Source organism: Vanellus vanellus (assembly GCF_965231255.1).
Source record: "Vanellus vanellus genome assembly, chromosome: 5".
NCBI classification, from domain to species: domain Eukaryota; kingdom Metazoa; phylum Chordata; class Aves; order Charadriiformes; family Charadriidae; genus Vanellus; species Vanellus vanellus.
Genome location: NC_138910.1, coordinates 17,784,936 through 17,810,900, shown reverse-complemented (window position 1 = coordinate 17,810,900; position 25,965 = coordinate 17,784,936).

Sequence of the window (25,965 nt, the reverse complement as noted above, 5' to 3'; positions counted from 1 at the left end):
AATGCACCCCCCCCCCCCCCCCCAACCCCTCCCTGTTACAGTACCGAGCTTTGGAAAGGATTAAAGACACACGCTTGTTCCATTAACTGAAGTACTGAGGAGGGAGGTGTGTGTGCAGGAGCGGGGAAGGGAGGGAGAGCAGAAATAACGCAATGCATTAATGAGATAAGAACTAGACAAGGAGGAATAATGTATTGTTACACCCCAGAGACAAAAGGGCAGCTTCCAGAGGGCTGAGGCTTACACTCTAATCATCTTGACTTTGTAATGTTATACAAGTAGGGGCACATTCTGTGGCTTGGGAGACTTTGCTGAGTAAAACCCTGCAAGCCACAGAAAAATGCTTAAGCAGCCTTTTAAAGCCTGGCAATGATCCAGCCCTCTTCCCTTCCCCATACCCCCCTTCCTCTACCCCCACCCCACTGCCGTAACCCAGCCAGAGAAGCAGGAAAACCCTTGAGACAGACAATCTTTATTGGTGACGATATAAAAAGCTTTTAAAGACAATGGGAGGATTAAAGCATTAGGGACAGTTGCTGCATTCTTGTAAGTGATCAGGGTGGCAACGAAATATTTAAGCTCCCACGTAGTCAAAGGCTTTGCGTTCAGTGAGAAAAGGGGGAGCGGTTAGGAGGGAAGGGCTCCTGACCACAAAATTTGACTTGGTTCTTGATGCAACAGGGCTCGGCCCCTGCATGCTTTCCCCGAGATCCTGGTGGAGATGGGGAGAGGATGGAAGAAAGGGTCAGGCGGTGATGAGTAGCATCTTGATGGGCTGTGACCTTGGCACCCAAAGGCCATCTTGCAGCAACCCTCACTCCTAAATGTCACCCTAACGTTCCTGATCATGCTGCCCTTGCTGCTGCTGCTATTTCAGGAGGTGGCAGCCCCCTCCACGTTTGCCTGGAGCCACCAGCCTGTAATTTGAAACAGCAAAATCCCTTCTGGTTGAACTTCCCACTTCAGGATAAGGCAGGGTCTGTTCTCTCTCAGCTGCACAGTCACTCAGCACTTCCCCGGCTCCTATCTGCAGCGCCCCGGCTCTCAGCTCCTTAGGATAAGTGCAGCACAGTCAGCTCCTGCCTGTACCAGCCGCTCCCCCTGCCCTGCCATCGATTACAGCCCGCTCAGATCCCAGAGCTGATGTACACCACCCTCTCGCTGGCACTGGCACTGATGGAAGGAACGGTTGCCAATGGGAGGCAAGTTTTAATGGCATGAGGTGGAGCCGTACCCATCCAGAAAAAAAAAAAGAAAAAAAAAAGAAAAAAATATTCCAGGTATATGTGCAGAGCTGCGTGGAGGACAGAAAACAGGAAGCCTGATGTGGTTCTTCCAGTCTGATGCTGAGCGAGTCTGTCAGAACTAAAACCACCCTGAACAGTGGTCATCCCAGATGAGTTTCCCCACACTTCCTGCTAGCAGTCCTGCTGCAAGCCAGGATTGTCATAGCTAGCAGGAGTTTCACGTCTGTGGGCAAGTATTCCTGAAAGGTTACTGCTGTCGATGCTCTGAGGATTCTTTTGGAAAATCAGTGAGGAGAGAAAAATAGGAGACACTGCTTAGCTGTGAAATGGAGAATAGACTGTACTCAGAGTGAGCAAGTCACAGGTATCCAGGGACTGGACTACAGATGCACAAAGTGTCTGGATTGTTTTTTTAGAATGGTAGAATAACCTGTCAAACACTCCACAGACAGGAAAGAAAAAAAAAAAAAAAGACAAGGAAGAGAGTCCAACATGCTCCATGTAGCTGAAATTTTCACCAGAACACATGATTTTGGAAGACAACTGTGTTTCTTTGGTCAGGAGAAGAGTAGGTGCTGATTTAATCCTGAACTACTACATTTTCCCTGTTTTCAGACCCAATGCCCTATCTTCTTAACAACCAAGGACTTTTTGCTCCTGTAGAATATGTCCCAGTCAAAAAAGAAGTAACCCCCCTTATTTCTCATCCTTGATTTCCAAAGACCCGCCTTACCCTTCTGATAATTCTACTTCTTTTCTTTGTTGAAGGAGGAAGGGCCTTTTTCTGCTTTTAGGCTGCGGTTTATTGGAAATTGTCAAACTTGCCCTTGTCTCAGATTTCATGGTGGACTCAGTTCTGACTGATGAATCTGTACGTAAATCTGCTGTACCAAACTAGATCTTCAGTGGCTACTTTTCATGTTTTTTCCTTCATAGGTTGATGTGCCCTAGAGTTTGCCTCCTTCCCTCCCTCCTTTTTGCTCTCTCTCCCTCCCCATATTCCTACCATCATTTGAGCTAAGAGAACACATTTTTGTTTTCTACTCTTCATTGGCTTAAATAAATATGCATGCATTTCTGTGCATTTGCACTGCAGGAGGCAAGAAGGAAATCACTTGACGTGCAGATAGACCTGAAGGTGGTAAGGTTTGGGAGGGTTCTCCTGTCCTGTGAAGATTTGTTTCAAAGTGTTGGACCCACTCCCGGAAAAAGTTCTGTGTCTCTTCCACATGAAAGTTATCCGTATGGTAGAAAGCTCTGTGGTTCCATGGGAACAAAGTTGTCAGACATCTTTCATCTTTTGCTAGTAGTGTTGCTATGGCTGTGATGGCAAAAGGAGATCATTGAGACAAGATTTGTCCAGAGAAGGAGAGATTTTCCAACTATAACTACTTCCTGATGCTGCATGTCTGGTTTCTCAGCCCCAATCCTCCAGAGAGACTTACAAAATACTCTAGAAATCTGTGCTGGAAAGCTAAAATCCATAATTCTACTGTATATCAAAAATGGTGACTCCAGAAGAGTTTCTTGGTGTGTCACATAACATACATATATAAAATCATAACCTAATCTGCGTACTGCCAATCATAAGACTTTAGTATCTCATAGGCAATAATGGCATGCTAGGGGACAGTCGAAGACCAGTGCCAACCTAATCAACTTCCATTTTGCGAACATCATCTTTTCTTCAAGACCTGAAGGCTCCTTTCCCTCAGAGTGTATAACTGGTCCTGACTAGCGCACAGTAATGGCTCAAAGAAATTGCATGTCCCATTGGTGCTTGAGAAATCATCAGCATTTCTGAAAGAGGTGGTCATAATTTTCACTCCCGGCTGTTCAGGTCAATGGCTACTTTATACCAGTTTTTCCCAAAAGATAATGCCTTGCACATCCAGAAGATGAACTTCTTCTGTTTGAAATTTCTGAAGTGCTTCATATCCAGGTATATTGCTTTGCAGCAATCCATCTGATATATGGTGCAGGAATGAATAACTAACATCAGGTTGTATTTTGCCAGGAGTTTGCACCTCCTGGACAATTATCAATAGTTGAAACCATTACTAATGTTTACTGCTATATGAAGCTTGCAACCTTTCTGTCCAAATTGTTCCTAATGAGTTGGTTTTTGGTCAGCATGAAGTTTCAGGAGCAGAAAAACAGCATGGAGGCTGCAAACAGCAGTTATTTTCTGTTTCCTGCCCTCAGCTTGGTCCTGAATTAGTTTCAGCTTCAACAGCCTGTTCTTTGGGAAGGATTCATCCATGTGTGAGTTCAGAGATATTCAAACGGTGGGTTCAGATCTAATATGACCTGAGGAAATTTAGGTTAAGATCTTGTAAGTTTTGTTTAAAAATCTTGCTTAAAAATTTCGACAAAATATTAATGAAAAAGTAGAATGGCAATATTCTCATGCATCTTCTTCACTAGTAATATGGCAGGACAGACGAAGACTGTAACTCATTTTTTTGTGACATTTGGAGCTGAGAATATTTGATATTTTTTGATATGTAAGCTGAGATGATTGGGACTGGAAACAATTGAGAAGAAATAAATCAAAAGTCACGCAGTGTCACTTTTTGGAGGTAGTCATTTTTTCTGATTGCGGCCATAACCACACTTCAAACTCAGTTTGCTTCAATCCTGGATCCGTTTGGAAATTTAAGAACAAACATATCAAAGGGGGATGAGGGCAGAGGAATCTTTTCGGTAAGTGACTCACTTCAGGCAAGATGATTTATCGTGCGAAGAGCGTTGAGACACAAACAGTCAGGGATCGACAGTGAGATGTTGCATGTGAAGTGTTTCCGTATTTTCTTAGGCTACCAAGTGGTTATGGGCTGGGATCATTCTGTTAACCAGTAGTAGGCAGCAGGGTGAAAATGTGTTGCTATTTTTTAATGGTATTTCAGAAATTGGACATGCTGGTGACTGAGGAATGGTAGTTGCATCAGCTCCCTTTGAAAAGGTTAGTCTTGCTATTCTTAAGTACTTTATTTTAAGTATCCTTTTTTTGTATGCCGCTCAGTGCCAGAGGTCCTGATGCTGTGCATGGAAATACAACACTATGTATAGTACATCACCACAGATATGTCCCACACTTTCCTTTCTAAGGTCACACAGCGCTGGCAACACACAAAGCCACGGTAGTTGGAGATGGAAAAGAACCTAATTAGCTCATCTATCTCCTTTGAAGGCTAACTCCTTGCCAAACATTTTTTAGGAATTTAGTCCAATCTAACTGAAATGTTCCAAGCATTTAAGACCTCCTTTTATCTCTTGGGAGACCACTTAAAGGTCAAATACATATCAAGAAGCACTATGATAATGTTTAAGCCACAAATTCCACTTCTTAGCTTCACCTTTTCACGAGGAGCTCTGCTCCCCTGGGCTACCCTAAGTAATTTCTTTCTTTCCTTGACCCTTTCGTGCCCTTCACAAGATTAGTGTAGTGCTATTTATAAATTCTTCAAGGCAGAGACTGGATTTTCATTTGTCCTGGTGCTGCAGAAAAAAGGTGGGAATTATAACCACAAATGGCTAGAATTAATATCTTCAGCTTCCCGAGAATGATGTGTTTTGTTTTGTTTTTTTCTCCAATAAGCTTCTTAATTGAACATTTTATATGAAAGTAATGTAGAATTCAGAAATAATCACTAAGTGGGTCAGTGGAAAGTCATATGATTCCAGCTTCCCAGCTGCTGGCCATGGACCCTTGTTAATGCTCAAAGTTTCATTTGGCCTGTCATGAACCAGCTTTTCAAACTTCTCACCGTGTAGTAAAGGCAAAAGGATCCTGTGAATTTGCAGATCACTCAGCATGACCTGGAAAGTTACTAACAGTCTTTCAGTGACGGTCTGGGAATCAGCTTCCATCTACAGAGTTATTATCTACTCAGCTCCATCACAAGGTTTTGCTTAAACCTGCAACGACCCATTTGACACTGCACTCCTGTCTAATTTTCCATGCTTCCCACGATTTGCCATCTTCATGCAGTTGCCAGATGCAGCTGAATGCACCCTGAAGTTTCTTGCTCATCCATAGGTAGTATTTAAAAGAGGAAAGTGCGTGGACTAACCCTGACATATTTTTTTTCTTGATGCCAGAATACTGCTAAAGCAGCTGGAGCTACAGGCGTTGTGACCACATGGAAGACTTTGACTTGAGTGCCTGCCTCTGACAGAAGTAAGGCAGAAGATATTTGTAATCAACGTCCAGCCAAGCATCTGCAGCACGGCTAAAGCTCTGGATTTGAACCTCCATTCCTTGTCAAGAGATATCTGAAAGAGCCCTAAAGGGCTACTATGAACTGCTGTTACCACCCATTTGTCCAGGGAAAAGAGGGGATGGACGGATGGAGACAAACCAGGTGACCATCAGTGAAGGAGCCTCTTGTGCTTGCTGTTGGAGCCAGCACTGTGTCCCTCGCAGTTTTCACTACTACCTTGAGCAAAGTCTGCTGATAACATGAACTGCAGTATATGAGAGCTCCGAGGACAGGAAAGCATTAAGTCAGCAGGATTCCTCACAGAGTTATGGCCTCATTTCCACAAGAGCATCATGAACCCTTGCATCTAATAGTTACCCTATAAAAGATCAGAAGGAATGGATGCTTTCTTGAGTCATTATCAGCATGACTTTTGATCCACATCCAAGCTTAAAACATCTCCCAGTTGGATCTGTTGAAATGCTCCTGTGAGTTCTCATCTCAAAAAAAGAGTGGTAGCACACAACTACTTTTAAACTTGTTTTGTTCTGTTTCCTGTGTTTAAGATATCTAGAGTTCATGCCCAAATGAACTCCTCTGAGGGTTAGTCACCGAGCTAGGGGAGTCAGCTTATTCCCTGCATTCTAGTACCTGGATGCTGGAAATACCAAGAGGTGATTAGATTTCATATCCATTTCTCCCTGTGCATAACTCACTGAGGTATCAAAAACAGCTACGGGGAAATACATGGCTTTACAAATACCAAGAGTGAGGTATTTCATTTGGGTTTGCCCAAATCATTCTATTTTCAGCTTCCTTTGCGGTCCCTTATGGGGGTTCTTTAGGGATCAGAAGGTTCAACCCTCAGAGAAACTAACTGAATGATAATTTTGTCAGGAAAAAATGCATATGGGGATTACCCAGAGACCACCGGGTGCATTTGTGATCTAGTAGCACCATATGCAGCTCTCCAGAGACAGAGAAACAAGAGTTCATGCCTTCCTGTGCCACTGCTGAATGCACGGCCTTCATGAGCAAACTCAAGAGAAGCAATGCCATACGAAGACTCAAGCTGAGGAGCCACTGCAGAAGACACCATCATTGCATTCTGTTCAGCAGCTAGGATGTGCTTTTAAACAAATATTGGTATGAATTAACATAACAGTCGAGCTTGAGACCCAAACTGCATACTTGGCTTGTGCTGGGCTCTGTTACAAATGCAGAGAGAGAGGAACTGTTGTAATATTTTTTAAGCTTTTTGTAAGCTCAGGAAAAGCTGCCCAGAGAATTTCCTAAAAAGCATTGATTACTATTGGAATTTGTAGATTCATCCAAATTAATGAATTTTGGAGGAAAGAGCTGGTTTTGACCATGCTATGCATTTGAAAGTGAAAAATACTTTTGAGATTTGTTCAAACATCCCATTCCAGCATTTTAAAAATGAAAAGAAGATGGGGGGCTTTTTGGTTCAAAAGTGCTCTCTGACTGAGCTGTTTTTATATATTAAAAGAAAAACAAGGTTTAAAATTGGAGTAGAACCAACTTTGAAATGTTTTGACTGATGCAATGTGAATACTTCTTAAATAATTGTTTTTCGAACATGAGATTTTTGGCATTGTCCTCGTTTAGAGTGGGAGGGAAAAAATTAAAACTTGAGAGATTTTGAGAGAGAAAATTCCATATGTACTCTGCTTATAGACAGAGTAGAAATTAAATACTTCTAAAACACATCTTGCAAAACACTCAAAAAATGACCAAACATTGCTTAAAAATTGGAGCCCACCACTGGAGATATACATGTTGGAATTTTGTATAGCATTCATCCTATAAATGCCTTATTGTGGTGCTAAAACAGCTTGTCCAAAAAGTAGACAATACTAAAAGTAGTTAAGTTGCTAATATTTAACTTGCTATTGTTCAGATCGATCTACTTCATCCATATCAGAATAACCAATGACCATTTCTTCAACGACAGATAGCCATTTGCTGTCATTATCTGTGAGAGCATTCACATGAGCAATCTGTAACCAACAGGTAAGGTTATAAGGTGGCCGTGTGCACTTTCTGTGACTTTTTCTGTTTCACCTCCTCTTCTGTTGGGGTCACTGCCCTGGCCAAGTGCATTACTTCCAAGGTCCGAGTCACAGCATAGTGCTCTCTCCAGATGTCTTCAACTCAAGCCTTCTATTCCAGGTTATTGAGATTTGATTTGAAAGGCTTTGTGGGAGCATTTAAGCGAGTCTTGACCACACATCTAGTGAAGATCTTATTCCCTCTCCCAGGACACGCTCCCTTTCCCCTGACTGAGGCACTCAGGATTTTGTACAGGGTTGTCCCAGTGCTACCCAAGGTCTGTAGCACTGTGAATTAATGCACTGAGCCTAGGGAGTTGGGGCAGGGCAGTTGGTCTATCTAGGCTAGCATGGACAGACAGAAGAGCAAGGAAACCTTCTTCGTAAAGGGGAGAGTCCTCTCCCCAGGCTTTTACTCTGGGCAATTCATCTTTCTCTAATCTATGGCGTATCTCAGCAGGACGATAAATCTGCCTGTTTCAGGTTGGGATGAGTCATTATAATCTCTTCCTTTGACTTCTCAGGGAGCCTAGCTGAGTGGCTTAGCCTGCACGCCTAACCTTGGATCCATTAGTGCATTATGAGATAAAGCTAAGAAACATAAACCCCTTTCAGCCATCCTGCCATCAAAGGGCTCTTTTCAGCCAGTCTTTCTGTTCTTTTCTTTTTCACTTTTCCTCAGAGAGCTCTTTAGAAATGTGTAGACCTAGTCTGACAATATCATATCATACTGAAAGTCACAAAACCCTTTAAACATAGTATTAGACCCACAAAACCTACCGTGCCTAGAGAGAAATGCACGCCTTGGCTGTTCTAACTGAGCTGAGGTTTTGGGGTTGAATCGCACAATACTTACAGGAAACAGGAGGTTATCATTAACTCCAACAGGGAAACCAAAGCCTTGGTCATGGGGAGAAAAGAGATCTGGCCAAGCGGATTGCATCCTAGAAAGTGGTGGCTCTGAGAGAGATTATCAGAGACGTGCTACCAGCATATCTGTGTTAGGGTCTTTGCGGTCAAATAGCTCAGGCTCTGAAGGAGATAAATAGAAGTGCCGAGGAAAAGGAGGAAGTGGTATTATCATACTAGAAATGATAGTGGAACGTTGTATCCAGTTTGGGGGTTCAGACCAGACTTTTTATTAAAGGAAATAAAAAATAAGAAATAAGAAAAAGATTTTATAGCCTATGGAACAGCCCTTGGCATTCCTGTGGGGCTGCAGAAGGATACATGAGCAAGATGTCTTCAGCTTGCATTAAAAAGCTGGTAGGGGTGGGTGCTGCCCCAAACTAAATGGTAGGAACTGCCTGGCTCCAGTACCCTGACCGCATCAGACCATGCAGACGTATGCATTGCTTCCACCAGTATTACCAGGATGCCTGTAGGAAACCTTACAAATGTTCACGTAAGATTTTGGGCTAGCGGGAGATTTTGGCTTTTAACAGGCATAGAAGTAGGATGAAATAAACTGAGGAATGATTTAAAGAGAGATTTTAATAGGATCACAGGCAGGATTTTCTTGTTGAAGGGTAAAATTGGTTGTTTGCAAAGGAGGCATGAAGGTTACCAAGCAGTGTGGTATGGCATCAAAGAAATCTCCAGCACTCCACCCAACTCATCCGTTTGCTGTGTCACTGCACGGGTAGGGAAATCCTAGCCTATGCAAGCAGGGCATGATTTTGATTAAAAATAGGTACTGGCGCTTGGGTGCTATAAGAAATGATAAGCCTCTGAGCTCTCCAAGAGATAGGTCATTGCTCTGTGTCACTTATTGTTTTATTTGGAAGCCATTGCTTTCTTGCTAGCCTGGCCAGATTATAAATGAATTACATGAACAACAGGAGGAAAAGAAAATTTGGACCTGGTGTTCGGCTGATTATCAAACTGGCCTCATCCCACTGAAATGAGTGAAACTCTGGCGATTTACACTGTTGTGGACCTCAGCACCCACAGGTTCCTACATTGCAAATACACATGGTGACAGTGACAATAAATCAGGAGACCTTCCAGATGAATTGTTTTTTCCTCCGAAAACTCTAAGATTTACTCAAGATAAAGTATATATATTACTGTCTGTGTTATTTCAGTTTGGTTTGCTTGCATTTCAATTCTTTTTATGATTTTGGAATTAAGAAATATCTGAATCCTCAAAGGTGCTAGGCCAAATTTTCCTCCAGTGACAACAAACAGCCAAATTTGACCCAAGCTATCAGAAAAAGAGGTAATTGGTCATGCTGGGAACACAGTCTGTGATTTTAAAGCAGGGGCATCTCATAGCAGACCCTGCCTTGAGGAGGGGATTGGAACAGAGCCCTCCTAAGGTCCCTTTGAGCTTAAATTGTTCTGTGTTTCTGTGATCCTAAAAATTTAAGTACCGTGCACCCTTTGTACCTCCTGTGCTTTCATTTCATTATTCTGTTGCTCTTGCTGCAGCCCACCTTGCTCAGAGACAAATGATGAAACAGATGCTGAATGTACTTTCTTACTGATGTACAAGGAGTTGCAGAAAGGAAAAAAAGCCTCTCTGTGATCCTCAAAGCCAGATGCAATCGCAGTACGAGATATTTGAGCCCAAAACTGCGCCGCTACCGGTGTGTAGCCGCTTCCTTGCTGGAACCCCAGGCTCCCCCAGGGATGGAGCTGAAGGAATACTTTCTAGCCCTTTGCATTTCAGAGCTGTGTTGCTGCAAGAGTTGATGAATAGCCTTCATTGTGGACGCTCCTTCCCTGCCGTGGCTCCCACCCTTGTCTCAACATTCCCATCTGGATATAAATCTTGCTTTTCCCTGTCCCCTTCCCCCACTTTCCTCTTCTTCTCCCCTTGCAGCCCCCCTCCAGCCCTCCTCCTCCCCCTTACCCTCTGTGGAAAGCTGGAAAGCTGATAAATAAATCATACCTGCCTCGCTGACCAGGGTGATAGTCACCCAATCCATAACCACTACACGATTTCCTTTGCCAAATGTTGGAAAATGAAAAACACACTGTCCTTTTGAACAGATCAGCATCTGTGTACATATAGAACTGTTATTGTGGGACTACCGGCATATCTGTGTTAGGGTCTATCATTTTCCTCCACGTACTGACCCAGGCAAAAGCTTTCATTGAGCATGACTTACAATTCACTGAGGGACCCACTGTTGACTCAGGCCATTGCTATTATTTTGTAGATATTCACTGGTCTCTGCCAAAAGAAAAAAAATAACTAGGAAAGAAACAGCTTTAATTGAAAGCTACATTAACTTTTCCAACTTTACCACCATACTGAAATCCATTTAAAAGATGAGCTTCAAATAGACTCCTACAGGCAAATATTTTTGTGCTTTTACACTGCAGACCTTGGAGAGGCATTTGAAGAGCAAAGGGTAGATTGTGCAGTTTGTGCCAAATTTTTGAACTAGCCCTGAAAATTACACCTACCCAGCACTCTTGATCAGATCTGGATCCTTCTTCTGTAGCAAGTGGAAAGGACATATCTGTGATATTCTGAGGAAGCGTTCAGAGCCAGGTTTGGAAGTTCCAGGCCAGTGTCTGATGCTGTGCATTAGTGAAATAGTTCCGGAGAATCAAAGAAAAATTGAACCTGGGAAGGGGCATGATGTGGAGAAAGTGTAATTTGGAAAGGGACATTTGTGTTGCATCATTTCCTAAGGGTGAGAGGTGCCAGGCTGCAGAACAGTCTCTGGAGATAAGTGGTGGATGAGGTATTGGTTGGGCTATTTTAAAAGATGACTGAACACTACTGTGGTGGAAAGAGGGAACATTTCTCATGACTTGTAGATCCTGCTACAGTGAATTACGTGCTCACATACAGCTTGTTACAACTGCTGTTCCAGGAAACAGGGCTGGTGTGTACATAGGAAATGAACAAATTGCAACAATTTGTGATTCCACATCACTGGTGTGCTGCATCATGTGAGAAGCTGGCTTAGATAGTCCAGAAATCTGCTTCCACTTGCAAAGAGATAACAGAGGAAAGTACAGCCAAAGGGAATATGCTGGTCTACAAGAGTAATTTGAATCTGGCCTTGGGCCTTTCCTCTAATTATGTGACATTCAAAAGCAATGAGGCAAAGTGGAGCCTCCCTTTAACTCAGTGACCCACCAAGGGCAACTTTCATCAACATCTGTGAGAGGGAGACTGGCAGATCCAAACGGAGATTTCAATTCCAAAGCAGACTCAGTCATCCCCTGCAAATGCCTCTCTTCTCTTTTAGCCTGGGGAAGGAATCTGGGACAATTATGCTCCTAATTTGGTAGCAGCAGGTAGGTCAAATGAGCACGAGTGAAAATTTTGGGAAAATTTGCTTACCGGTGTAAGGGCACTTCATCTCCATCTGTCCCCAGGTCTCCGATGTGAACTTTCCTCAACAGTTCTTTGCTCAGCCCTGCGCACGTCTTTGCTATTTTTGCTTTCAATCAGAATTTATTCAGAAAGACAGAGCTTTGGTACAGATACAACATCAGCAGCTGAGTGGATACACTGAGACAGTTACCAAGCCCAGCACAGCAGCCCAGGCAGTGACACCACTTTACACCCTCTGCGGACTGGCTCCAGTTTAATAGGACAATCTTTCCCTGGTTCGGGAGGCAGGGAAGAGGGGGTGTAATTCGTTTTGGTTTTTTTTTTTTTTTTTTTTTTTTTATTCCCCAGTGGATGTTTGGAAAAGAGGCTGTGCTTTTCTGGAATGCGTAGGATCTTCTGCATGGCGACTCGCGACGTGATCATAAGCAGGCAAAGAAATGTGTGCATGCAAGCGCGCGCACAGATACACACAGGCGCACACAGGCACACCTCAGCCCGCCGGGCAGCCTGCCCGCTTAGCACTTGATGCTGCAAGTCACGGTGATTAGCAGAGTTTCCTCCTGCAGCCTGCCTGATAACAGGGAGATCGGCATATACAGACACACCTTCAGCGCGAGTGGAACAGTATTTACTTTGTTCTGTCCGGGCTCTTACATGATCTCCTTGCTGCGACAGCTGACAAAAGGAGGGAGAAACAAAGCATTAATAAAAGGTGATGTTAAGAGGTGAAAATATCAGGAATGTTAAAAAGAAGAAAAAAGTAAAAAAAATTGGTAAATACAGTCATAAGGAAATAATGTGCCAATGTCGTTTCTATCTCCCGTCCTGGTTAGGCTAGCAGTCATTTTATTTCTGCCATTAAGGCTCAGGATGTGATTTCAGTTGCGTTCTTGCCACTCTGGATGAACTTCTCAGCAGTCAGACAAAGTCACTGGAGTTGCTCAAGGCTTACACCAGACCAGAAGACACTGAGATTTATTTCCCAGCCTCTTCCCTCACATCCCCTTGGTAGTTACCTGACATCTGTCTGTAACACTTCCACATGAAGAAAAACAGCCCCTTCCATGAGCTAAAATTTCCATCAAACCTACCGGTCCAGTGAGGGAGTTGTCCATGTAGCTGTTGGCTCACTTGAATGCATCCTGCTTCAAAATACAGGAACACATTGAACATCGAGGTCCAGTCATCCTTCTGGGGCTCCGAGGATGGGCTCAGATCTGCTCCATATCCACACAGCATTGGATGGTCAAGAGGATGAGGAGGAGGTGGTGTTTGGAGACTTGAATCTGGTCTCAGCCCATATGCTGACCTGAAGCATAATTTTTAATTCATTCCTTTTTCTGTTCAACTTTGATTTTTGATGGCTTGTGAGCAGAAAGTTCTTACTTCATGATGTGTCGGAGCCATTTCAGCTTGGTCCAGATCTATGTGACATACAGCAGTTCTCCAGACACCAGCTGTGCCAGCGGGCAGGGTGGACAGAGCTATTGATCTTCAAAATTGCACAGACTTGTCTTGTTTTGAGCGGCAGCACAGGCCTGCAGGCACAACGCATGCGCATCCTAGAGGGTTGTGCAGGAGATATATTTCTGGAAACTGGGAATTACAGCTATGAGGACAGCTTCCCAACAGCACAATTAGCTGGTCAGCACAGTCTTCCAAAGGAAGTGCTGGGAGCAGTGTTAGTAAACAGAGGAACTGCACTCGCTGGCCTTGTATCTTTGATCGATAACGTCAGACTTACCCTCACTGCAGTCAGAATCAAATGTGCACAGAAGCTCAGAACCAGACTTTTTCATTCAATTACATGCTGGCTGACAGAAGACCCCCCCCATCCCCCAAAACAGCTGGGGTCTAAATTTGATGTTAGTGCCTCGGGACTCATAAAAGCTTTGAGTTTCTTGGTTGCCTCCAGAGGACACTTAAACTGGCTAGAACTTACCAGAGCACGGGACAGTCTCATCATGAAATCTAAATTTCCTGCCCAAGGCTGCATTAATGCAGTTTCCAGGTCTCCTTCTATCTTCCTACTTTACTGGCATGCCAACTTCAGGTGTTAGCCTTAAAGATAACTGTTCTTACCCTCTTCATCACCTCTTAGAGGAACAGAACACCCCAGCTAGTACTTCTCATGCTAAGCCAATATCTCCAGAAATAATAACTTGTTGCATGAGCAGCTGAACTATTGAAGCCAGATTTCCTGTGGAATCATGTCCTCTTTTCCAGATGTTCCTTTCTTCTACCTCCTCCGTAATAACCTCATGTTTCTTATGTCCCTTCCACCTGGCAAGAGATGATGTGCGCTGAGGCACAGCGTGTCTTGAGAAAGTCAGAAAGATATAATCTTTGCATTCCAATCAATCTAAGGGAAATGATTGCTCATAAAGCAAATTACCATGGGAAAAAGATGGTTCTTTTTCTTGGGGTGGCTATAAATGACAATTTGATAACTGCTCAGCATTGTGTTGTTCCCTTTCACTTTGTTTGTATAAAGCTTTTATTTATTTGAGCATAATCAAACATATTTATCTGAATGTCTAAATCAATCAAATGATTCATCCGAAACACAACTTTTATTTTTACCTCATTGAAACATGTTTTCATTTACTGGACAGCATACTTTGATACTATGACAATGAAACCTTTCAATGGTCCCCTGTTGAAATTTTTAGTGTGTTCTTTTCACAAGAAATTTCACAATGTTGGCTTCCTATTCCAATTTGGAATACAAACTCTCCTCTTTCAAATGCCAGAGTATCCTAAGGAAAGGAAATTCTGGTTTCTGACCAGCTATAATTATAATCCAAAAGCAGCAAATATTTCATCAGGAAAATAATAGTATAAACATTGGGTTTCTAGCAGGGAGGAGTAGTAGTTAATAAAAGCGACTGGGAATTGGTTGAAAACCAACTAGTAAAGCCAGTCTGACTTCATTCTCCAGATATAACCTTGAGATGAAGACCATGGCAAAACATCTAACAAAGGGTTGATCTCCATCTTTGCTACCATGTGAAGGTCTTGAGAATGGCTACCTAAGGCTGCATGTTCAGAGACACAGCTTCAGCTACGTCCTCCTTCCAATTTGGGGCTCACATTTGAAGCGAGAGAGGTGCTCTTCAAGAGGCTCATCGCTAATCGGATAAAACCCTATATTCCTTGGGCTTCAGAGCCCTGCAGTGGCATGGAGCTTCAACTTAGTGGCAGTGTCCAAAGAGGAAAAGCATTGCCAGGGCACTTTTCAGGAGAAAGAGTGCTTCCTGTACCCCATTGGGTTTTGAATCAGGATTATTTTTTTGGTTTTTTTTTTTTTTTTAGTATAGTCTAACTTTTCCCAAAGAATGCATTGTGACCCTGATTTCGTCTTTTATTTATTACCAATGCAGTGTTTAAGTGTTTTAACCTTGAATATAGCTAATTAACTTTTTCAGTAAATGTTCCCGCTTTCTCTCTGAGAAGGAGCTTCCAGGTTTTGGGTTGAAATCAGTGTTTCAGCTGTCTGTAAAACTTCACTCCATGTATTCTCTGCCCCTGTGTTTCTTTCAAAAAAATCACATGAATCCTCTTTACTTGCTAAAAAAATAAAATAAAGACTGTCCTTTTAAGACTGGTAAATAGTCTCACCATTTTAGTTGGTCTGGTTATGGGGGAAAAACAGTTACTAAATTGAGAAATATATATGCAAGTAGGTGTATGGGATTTTATATACATGTGTGTAAGTATTTATAAATATATTTTTAAAATATTGAAACTTGATTTTTTCTCTGGAAAAGCTGGAAACTGTAGACCAAAACAGAAAAAAAATGCTGTGTGGAAATTCTTTCTTCTTTCCTCTTAAAACCCCCAGAATGTATTTTGAGAAATAATAATAATAAAGCAGTGCTTGAAACCTGAGTTCAAAAGCTTATTTAGGCTGAAGTGAAAAATTTAATTTTGTGTATCCACTTCCAGCATATTGGATCATTTCTGCACATCAGAAATTCATCATATAATACTGTGGCCTCTTACATGAGACAGGCTCAGAAACAATCCAGCAAGGAGGTTTATCAGGCAGCAAGACAAATGTCCAGTGTATTGACAGCATCATATAAAATTTTGGAGTGGGTAGGGATGCTGCTTTTAGTGTTTAACATGAGTTGCCGGTGTCATAGCTGTGGTTTGACATGGTGCGCGCAATGAAACCTTCTGTTGCTTCATGTTCAGCACAAATGACTGCTATATGTACCTGTCGCTTTCAAAGACTCATCCCTGCAGCATTCTTTATAGCAAATCTTATCTTATTTATTTATATAAAAATACCTGTCTCAGTTGCCCTAATGTCACTGTTCCTAAAACTAGATTAATTAGAAATTTCTAATTAGCAAGAGAATGTAGTGAAGCTCAAACCACCTTTCAAACTGCATACTTTCATACATAGGGCTTTTACATAAACATATATGCATACACACACACACATATATATGAACAAATATATATTTCCTTAGAATCACAAAGTGCAGAGCCAGAGACCTTTGTGATTGATTATAGAATCCATGTGTCCCTAGCACAAGTCAAGAGCTCTCTAAAATTGCTTTTCGTTTGAACTAGAACAGGCATATAAAATCCATTTTAAAAGTCAGTTCAGTCTTGACTTCAAAATTGATGGGGAGGGAGCCTTCACCAAGGCCTGTTTTTTACAGGCCGTGTCTAGGTACTCACATGCGTATAGATATAAATGTATATAGATAGGTACACTCACATAAGTGCCTTAAAAACTCTGACAAAAGCGCAGTAAAGCAGGAGAACTGATCGAACACAACAAACCTTTGTGGGCTCCTAAAACGGTCCTAGTCTTAAGCTTGTAGGTGCTCTTTGCCAGGCCAACGTATGCAAGAGGCTTTGGAGGCAGCCTGAAAACTGCACTCCACTCCATACCCGTGTTGTGGCCCTTTGATTTAAAGCCATATGCTAATATTAACCAAAAAAAAAAAAAAAAAAAAAAAGCAACATCTGGTAAGAGGGCTCGAGCTTACAAAAGCCCGTCCTGCAGTTCCAGCACTTGGACAGCGATGGGAAAAGGGAAATAGACTTCACACCCCCAGCACGCCATCCATCAATGGAGTGTGAAAGAAATGTTAAGGATTACTGCCCCAGCCTTCAGGTGCCAGGCATAATTATCTAGAGATTGCAGAGTTCAATTTTCGCCCTGCTCTGCTTATATAGTTGTGAGCTCCCCTTCCTCCCCTCATTCCCTCCGCAGCTCTCTCCTAGCACAAAGGTGCTTATGGGGGCGGGAGGGGGAGGGAAGCAAAAAATCAAAAAAACAAAAAAAAAATTCCAGCTTTGAAAAGAAAGCAGATGTTTCTGGGATCCTGAACACAGTGCTTTAGCTATGGGTCTTGCCTGGGACTTCCAGAAAAGCAAATACCAGAGCCCCTGTTTATTGGCTGTTTCCTTGCTCACACTGCAATATGGCTTCCAAATGGAACAAGGCACTGAGCCAAAAATCAGCAGAATTGGCTCAGAAAAAGGGGGATTTTTTTTTCAGGGGAGGGGCCAGACTTTTGCTTTCAGAAAAGGAAGCCTCCTACCCCCTGTGAACCTGAAAAATAAAGTCAAACCTTTGGCATATCCTACTCCCTCCTTGCGGGATAGCTGTGGTAAGGGAGACCCTAATTGAACCATTCAATAAAGATGCATATTTTATCACTCCTTTTATTAGCATCTAATCAGTAGTGTGTGTGGAAAGAAAGCAGTGCTCACCAGCAGCAAATAGTAAGTGCCACAAACTTGGCATTTGTCAAAAGAAGGAAGAGATATTTGGATTGTAAAGCTGTGAACATCTTGCCAGAAGCATTGTGTTTTTTTTTGTGTTTTCAGCATCGGTTTCCCTTTCACTGTCCCAGTTTTTCAGACAGAGCAACAATCTGCTACATCTTTAAGGGTGTGAGGGTATTGCCTTTTTGAAGCTTCCCCTAAGAGATTTCCATCTCTGCTACAAAGTCAAGACATTGCTGAGCAGCATAAGCGTTTGCAAATAACAAGCCTGAGCCTTTGTCCCACCTTTGGTTCTGATGAGCTCACATCAGTACCTGGTTGGGATGTATCCACAAAATCTGCAATATTTTAGAAACTGGATTTGGTCTTCCTCAAGGTGAGGCCCTTTATCAACACCTTGTCTCTCTCAGGGTGCATACACTCCTTTTTCTTGGCACAGCCCTGGCCATGGGTGCACCAGGTGATGGCCTCACTGGACAGTTTGTTGGAAAGGGGAGAGGCTGTGAAGCTCTCAAACCACAATTTTTACAAGACACCATGGCAGCTGAAGAGGCAGTGGCTGAATATTTAACAAAGGCAGTGAAATGAAATGAAATGAAATGCTTCATTTAAGGAATGTGGAAATATTTTGTTTTGGTTGGAAGCTGTGGCTGTCCACTGAAAATGTCCTTATGGCAGGCTTGCAGCAATCGACAAAAGTTGGTATTCTCTACAGAAAGCAAATGATTCTTTCACAATCTGTTTTTCCATTGAGGTAAACCCTTCATTTTCTCACAGAGGGAACAACAAACAGTTTTGATAAAAAATTGTAACCGGATCTAACACACACCTCTCCTGTATGAGGCACCACTAATTGATCACTCTATGTGAGGCTGCTCCGTAGCAAACAGGTTCCAGTCAAGCCTGCATCTCAACAACGCCTGCTACTAAAACACCGCTGCAGAAAGCCGAGGAGGGGTTCATGATGTTACTGTAGTCCTTCCTCTACAGTGCTGTTCACTGGGAAAATGCAATATGTTTTCCAAAGATCGTTGTTTTAAGTGCTGCTTGTCCTGTTTGCACACAGGAGGAGCCAGCCATCAACAGTGACAAAGTCTTACGGATCAGCCATAAGAACAGACATGGTACCACCCCAGTTTGTAACAGAGAAGAGAGGGGGCTATTCAGTCCTAAAAGGGGCTGCAAAGACTCCAACCTTCTTTATTATAGAGCTCTTCCAACACCAGAGGAAGACAGTAGTGGTACCTCTTGTGCCAAACTAGATGATAGTCTTGGCAAAGTGATAAACTGTACGGTAGGTTGTACACAGATGTTATTTTTGTTTCCTCTGTTATATTAAATTGATGACTACTGTTTGTGCAGTGTCATATTGATGATATAAATTGATGACTACTGTTTGTGCTGTGTCATAACGGGACTATGAGTCCACGACAAGCTTTCCCAGTTAAGTTGTCCTCAGATACAGCTGGGAAAATTTGTGGAGGGCTTTTGAAAATGAATCTTTAAATGGGTTGAATGCATGACTATTGAACCTCTTTTGTCAAAGCCTAATGTACAGTGGGTTATTTATTTTAAGCAGAAAAGATGTGATCAGCTGTGCTCTCTGGGATGCATGTTGTTGTTACAACCATGACAGGCTTGTTCCATTGACGTATATTGACTTTAGCATTTTCTTTTTCCTGTGGACTAAGCAAAATAAATTCTGTCCCACTCCATACTTTATGCCACAGGAGGTCCTTGAAAAAAACTTTTATTTATTATTGAGGTTTCCCAAGGTTTCTTGGTTTCTAGATCAATGTAAAGGAAATGTTTCTGTTTGTTTTCCCTTTCTTTCACTCTTACCACCTTTCATTTTCCATTCATATTTTCACCTTTTTTTTTTTTTTTAATAAAATGAAATTAGGAAGAGTGTGCAGATCTCAGTAGCAAGGACTCCTGGTTTTATATAATTTTCCAGAGCAGTTTCCTCAAGGAAATGGTATGGCGTGCAACATTTGTAAAGCGTCCTGAGGACAGAGGCCAAAACACCTAGGTCTAAATACACTTGAATTAAATTGGAACTACTATTGGGGGATAACCTGGCGCCTCCTGGATGGTCATGAAGAACGTTGGTCTGGTTCACGTGTTACAGGGCATCAGGGAGACCTCAGACTGAAGCTCAAGCAAAGATGGCTCCATGAATGTCTTCGAGCATCAGAGTTACAAAGAAAAGCTCCTTCCCAGATGAAACCCAAAATTTATTATAATCCTAGATAACATAAGAATTGCAGAACTGATTGTTCTGGCAGCTTGCGTACACAGCTTCATAACAGACAAGTCCAATGCTGGAGGACGTGACCCAAGGATCTTCTTATCTGTCATATCAGCATTTATTACTTCTACTTTGCAACTGAGAAATAGATAAACTCACAGCAAGACCCATAATTTTCCCTGTGTCACAGAACTAATCTATTTCATAGTCAGGAATCTAACTGAAGAGTATGTTTAATGCTTTAGGCACAAAATTGCTTGTTTCTGATGTCCCTCCATTTTCAGAAGCAGAAATCCTAGGCTTTGATGCACAGCCAATGAAGGACCCAAACTTTCTAATTGCAGCACTCTATTAATTGTTGACAAGGGCGGCAAGGCTTGGAAACAAATGTGAGAGAGAGAAAGAGAGAGCATTCTTCTCTGTGGCCCCAGCCAAGAAAAATACACTTAATGAAGTTATGTACCCTGACTAGCAAAGACCTATTTCAGCACAGGAAAGTATAGCTTGGCTAAGCAACCCATCCGTCTTACCTGGGCAATTGAAAGCTGTCACAACAAATGCCAGAGGTCTGTCTTCTACATGGTGACTTGCCCTTGCGTGTCATCTCTTCAGGGAGCCTTCTTGTTGCATCCGAAATATTTTTCTTTCCAGAAAATAATGGACTCGTGTTTTTAATTGATAAACAGGAATACGTAGCAGGAGGAAGTTGCATCCAGAATTAACTGAAGGTAGATATAGCAGAAGGGAAGAGAGAGATCTGTTGGAGACTCAGTTTTTTTCAGTGCATCTGCAATTTCCATCTGACATAGAGGTTAATACCACTTGTGAGAGAGGTGTCCCCAGTTTGGTGTGAATGCACACAAGCATGCACACACATACTACTTGGAGACTTGGTGAATGATGTGTAAGAGTCACTTTTCGTCTTACCACTTCTTTATTTAACTGCTGAATTTCTAACAAATAAAATAGTATTTAAAATTTCAAGAAGGTTTGGAATAAATAGAAACAAGGTTTTCATGTTTTTCCTTTGTTTGTCTCTCTTTTCATCTTTATATTCTCACAATAGTTTTAACCCATTAACACATTTCAATGAAATTTGACAGGGGTGGAGGTCTCAGAGAAAAGTTCCATCAAGTTTAGTGAAAATTTGCTGCTGTGTATAGCCAAGACCCTAATTAATGTTCCTCTTATGAAAAAAGTTGTAATACAGTTCAGTAGTTATCTCTTGAGGAGGGTGTGTGTGTGTGTGTGTGTGTATGTTCAATTTTCTCAATTTTTTTTTCCTAATTGGTTAGTTAGCGCATGCTCAGAACCATCCACAATGTATTGATTTTTTTCCTGCTGGTAATTAAAGAGCATGGGAGGAAGCTGAAGGTATATGGTAGAGAGTTAACAGACACAGGAATGAACTTGAAGGTGTGGTAGGCTTCAAGGATGGGACAATGTGAAGGTACTCCGGGGGCTTGGGAAGAGAGAAGAACACTGACAAGTGGGGTTGTTAGTAGGAGGATTCAGTGGTGGAGGACACGCACCTGGAAGAAATCAGATGTCGTTTATTTCAATCTGGCACCCACCAGACTATGTGTTTCATTTCTCAGGGAACTCCCATCCTGAAACCTCCAGGCATTTTGGCAGCTATTGCTATTGGTATTCTGACAATCTCTGAAGTCTCCAGGCAAGAACTCTCCTTTGCTAAGTGCTGTATACACTAAAAGTCTGAAGGCAATGAAGTCTTTGAGTCAAAGGAAAGACAAGACATACAGACCAGCAAACAGAGTCTGAAAATGACTTTGCTGAAGTCTTATGGAGCGTGGGACTAATAACTGTAGAAGGAATGCCCAATCTGTATTTATCTCATTTGAACCCTGTTAAGTATTCAATACGGGTCAAATCACACGGAACTGGTCGGTGTTTACCAGAGAGAGGTGCCTGAATGACTTAGCTGTTGAATTTTTCTTCAACTCTGTTTGGACTCTACTTCCTGCATATTCAAAGGTATTAATTTTACTTACCGAGAAACATTTTATAGGTCAATGAAATTTTACACAAATATTGCAGAACAGCCACTGAGTGAAAATTTGTTATGATTATTCATGTTTATGTTTGGTGGCTAATCCTATGGGCCACACACAAGCACTGCCACAAAACCTATATACTGAATTATAACAGATTGGAGCTCCAACCTCAAGTACTGCTAGTGAGCAGGTTTCGTGAAAAAAAAAAAAGTCTACTAATAAGGTGCACAAAATTAAATGAGGTGTACAATTAAGCCCATTAAAAGCTTTCCAAGAGTCCACTTAGACCACATCTATACCACAAAATTGAAGAATGGTTGGAAATATTTTCAGGCACTGGAACGTGATTGTCCATACTCTTCCACTGTTAGACGGTGTAACACGTTACATGGCCCCTGTCAGCATTTTGTCCATGCCAGCTAATACTCTCCAAAATTTATTTCCAGCTGTGGCTCAGAGGCTGATCCAGAAACCTTTTGCAGGAGGCAGTTTTCAGGTAGCCAGCTTATTTTGGGGGTCTGAGAGAGGCTGCAAGCCGGTCATTCGGTGCCAGTTGATTTTAGAGCCAGAGAACATTCCTGGGCACGGGTACATGCTCTATTTGTATCAGTCTAGTTGTGTTTTGGGTGTGTCTGACTCAGATGCTTAGAGTTAATCAAGTTGCTGGGATTGGGGACAGAGGTTAATTCTTCCCCAGCTCAAATTTGCCTTTGTGTTCCTCTGTAGAAAAGGACAAGGTCTATTTTCCAAGTATCGTACGACAAATTTCTTTTTCAGAACAGGAAATTCGCAATGTCCTTCATAGCTTCTGTTAGCTGTTACGACAGCTTCCCAGCTTTTCCTACAGTCTCCACTTTGCTGTGCATTGGAAGAATCCTGCAGCCTCTGCTGTGTGGGAACGTAAGAAGTAGAAGATTTGTAGTCCCCCTAAGTAAAAAAGCTATTGAAGAGCTGCTGCAATTGTGGAGACAGGACTTGGTAACCCAGGCAATCCATCCGAGGTCTCTGTTCCTAACTTCAGGGGGAAAAAACCATGATCTGTTTTTTCTCAAGTCACAGAAGTTTAAAAAAGACAGACTTAATTCAATTAACAAGTCAACTTGAAACACCCACCAAAGCCTTTTTGCAGCCAAGACAAAAGCTTATGGGAAACAGAAGTTCTGAGTAACTCCGTGCTTTGTAACAAGACCAGGTTTATGCTTGCGCATGGTAGATTTACTAATTTCTAAAATGCAGCACTTTGGGAAAAGTTAGCTTAACACTTACATTTTGCAGCTGAAAGTAATTAATTAGCAGAATTGTTATTTTTGAGTCAGATAAATTCAGGGAATAGTGAAATGAAACTCTTTTTTTTTTTAATTACATGTGATTTTGGATTTTTAATGGTTACCCAATGTCTTAAGATTTGTGTTTAAACCTCTAACCACCATAGCTGCTGATTTGCCTATTGAATATTTGTCATCTGTGAAAACAAGGACAGGTGTCTTAATTTGGACATCTAAAGCTTTAAGCAATAGACCTTCCTTCATCTCCAAATCAGACTCGAAGCAAAGGAGTTGTGATTGAGGTAAAAAACATACTCTAATTGTTTTGTGGCAGTTTTTGCAGTATTGATGCCTGTTTTCTTTCTGTGTTCTCAGCTTACACTTCATGTTGGTGGTCCTCCTTCAAACTAAATCTCTTCTCACTAACTCTGTGTCGATATAAAACATGGACAAAGTCAGAGGAAGACCTTTTTGTGGAGAACCTCTTCCAGCACCTAGCTCTCTGCCCTTATGCTCCAACTACCCTATAACTGAGATATGTCTGAGCAGACCGAGTTCAGCAAAGGATGCAAGAGAATTTGGCACTCAAAGGAATTAAGTTGGTTTTGTGTTTTGTTTTGTTTTTCTCTTTCCTGTTGCTCTAGACTGCCCAATCAGTGGAGGAAAATATCTAAAACTTCAGATCAATGCACAAGGGGAGGCTTAAAATCTTGTTCCCAAACAAGCTGATTTATCTTTCAAGGTTTCAGGATTTTTTTTTCCTCTTCTCCTCCTGCTATGCCTAAATTTGGCCTTCTAATAACATTTTTATAATATACCATTACACAAAGAACACAGCAAAAGCCCATTCAGCTCAAACCCAGCTGCTTGTAAAGGCTGGATGAATGAGCTGTTTTTTCTTTGCACTCTGCTCAGTGTGTTTCTCAACACCTCTGAATTTAATTTTTTTTTTTTTAAAGGAGGAATTGGGACAGGATTTTCCTTTTCATTTTATAGGTCAGGTACCTTTCATCAGCTCTGCTCCAGAAGTGTGAGGAAGCATCTCTCAAGCTCCATATTTGGTGATCCAACAAGCCCTTTAAGGTATATTGCAGTCTCTTGTAAGTTCGCTGCAGGAACTTGCTTGAAGGATGTCATTTTCGTTAGCCCTGTTTGTAGAAAGAGGACAAAATGTGGGCATCTTTGACACACTCAGATATTATACTAAGAGGAAACTGCCAGAGAGCGAATCATGTGCCTGTACATAGGCATGTGGTACATTCTGGGTGCTAGAGTATCTTCTCTGAAGTGCACGTCTTCTGTAGTCCTTCATCATATCCATGATCCCCAAGAGGATGTGTTTGCTACTGTAGGAGGTCAAATAAGGCACTGGGTGTATGTTTTAGGCACCCGAGCCATTCCAGTGGTGTGGAAAGGTCAACCTCAGGTGCATCAACAGAATATACTCAGCCACAGAATCCCCTGTACGCATTTGGTTATATAGTTTAGCCTACTACAAAAATATAGTTGCCCAGGAGCAAGCAGTGAGCCAGAGGAATTCCTCAGCACCTCTGCAGGAGCAGAGATGATGCACGCCAAGGTTCTTCCATGTGGAAACACAAAAGCCGTTACTGGCATGGTGATGGTGAATAAGGAATGATTGTACACTCTTTCACTGAATGTGTTCTGCTTCTAGTAAATTACCAAGAGGCAAATTGAAACAATCAAAACAGGGTACTTGTGTGCACAATGCAGAAGCTGTGTAACCCGTGGCCACAGGATGCTGTGGATGATAAAATTTACACAGCTCAGGGAGAGTTGAACTGAATGAATTCATGGAAGAAAATCCCAACTTGGGCTGTTCAAGGTCCTGCTACTAATTCAGGTGGACAGGGAAGAAAAGATGGTAGGAACTGGGGTACTTGTCCTCTCCTTAAGCTGTTCCTAGGCACTGCTGTGAGTTCCTGGCGAAGAAAAACACCAGGTGAGATGGATTTCCTTATTTTCTTAAAGTTGTGTCCAAAAGAAAAATTACATTTTGAAAATCAAAATGTTTCATTCCCACTTGCCAACTTAAATCTGATATTTTTTTTTTTTACAACTGACTCAACTTCAGTCTTCAGAAAACACTAAAAAGGTTTTATTTCACAGCAAATGAAACATTGTGTTTTCTTCAAGCGTTTTTTTTGTTGTTGTTGTTTTTTTTTTCCCCCCTTTGGAAAGCAAAATGACATTTTTGTGTTGGGGTGACATGAAACTTCTCTTTTTCTCTCCTGACCCCAAAAATTGATTATATTCATGCAGCTGTCCTTGAGAAAAGAGCTGCCTTTTTTTCCCATGCTATCAAATTTGCTATTAAAACAAAACAAAGAAATAACAGCAATGGCCTAGAGAAATAGTCATGGAACATTGGAAACCGAAAGGGAAACCTTGCCAATTGCAGTCAGTTTTCAACCTCGAGGGGGATGAGGGGGTGAATATTGTTGTATAGTTTGCTAAGTCACTTGTAAAGCACTTTGGGTTCCTCCAGGATGAAAGGCATTATGTGAACACAAGTTGTTGTTATTAGGACTTGTGAAATGTGAAGACTTTATTAAAGGTTGTGGTCAAATTTCCCTAGGCAAAAAGAAATTCCCCCATTGGTTTTGTTCACTCCAACTGGATGTTTACAAGGTGCTTGTAACTGGCTGATTCCCTCCTCAGTTTTAAACCCCATTTCAGCGGTCGTGTTCCTTTTCGTTGGCAGGGTGTTATTTAATTTCTCAGAAATGAGATTTACGGGGCAGTTCCCAAGGCAGCAGGATGTCAGACACCCTGTCTTAATCACCATTCTCTATTGATGTTTCTCTCTTGTCCTTGAGGGGCAAAGCTGGA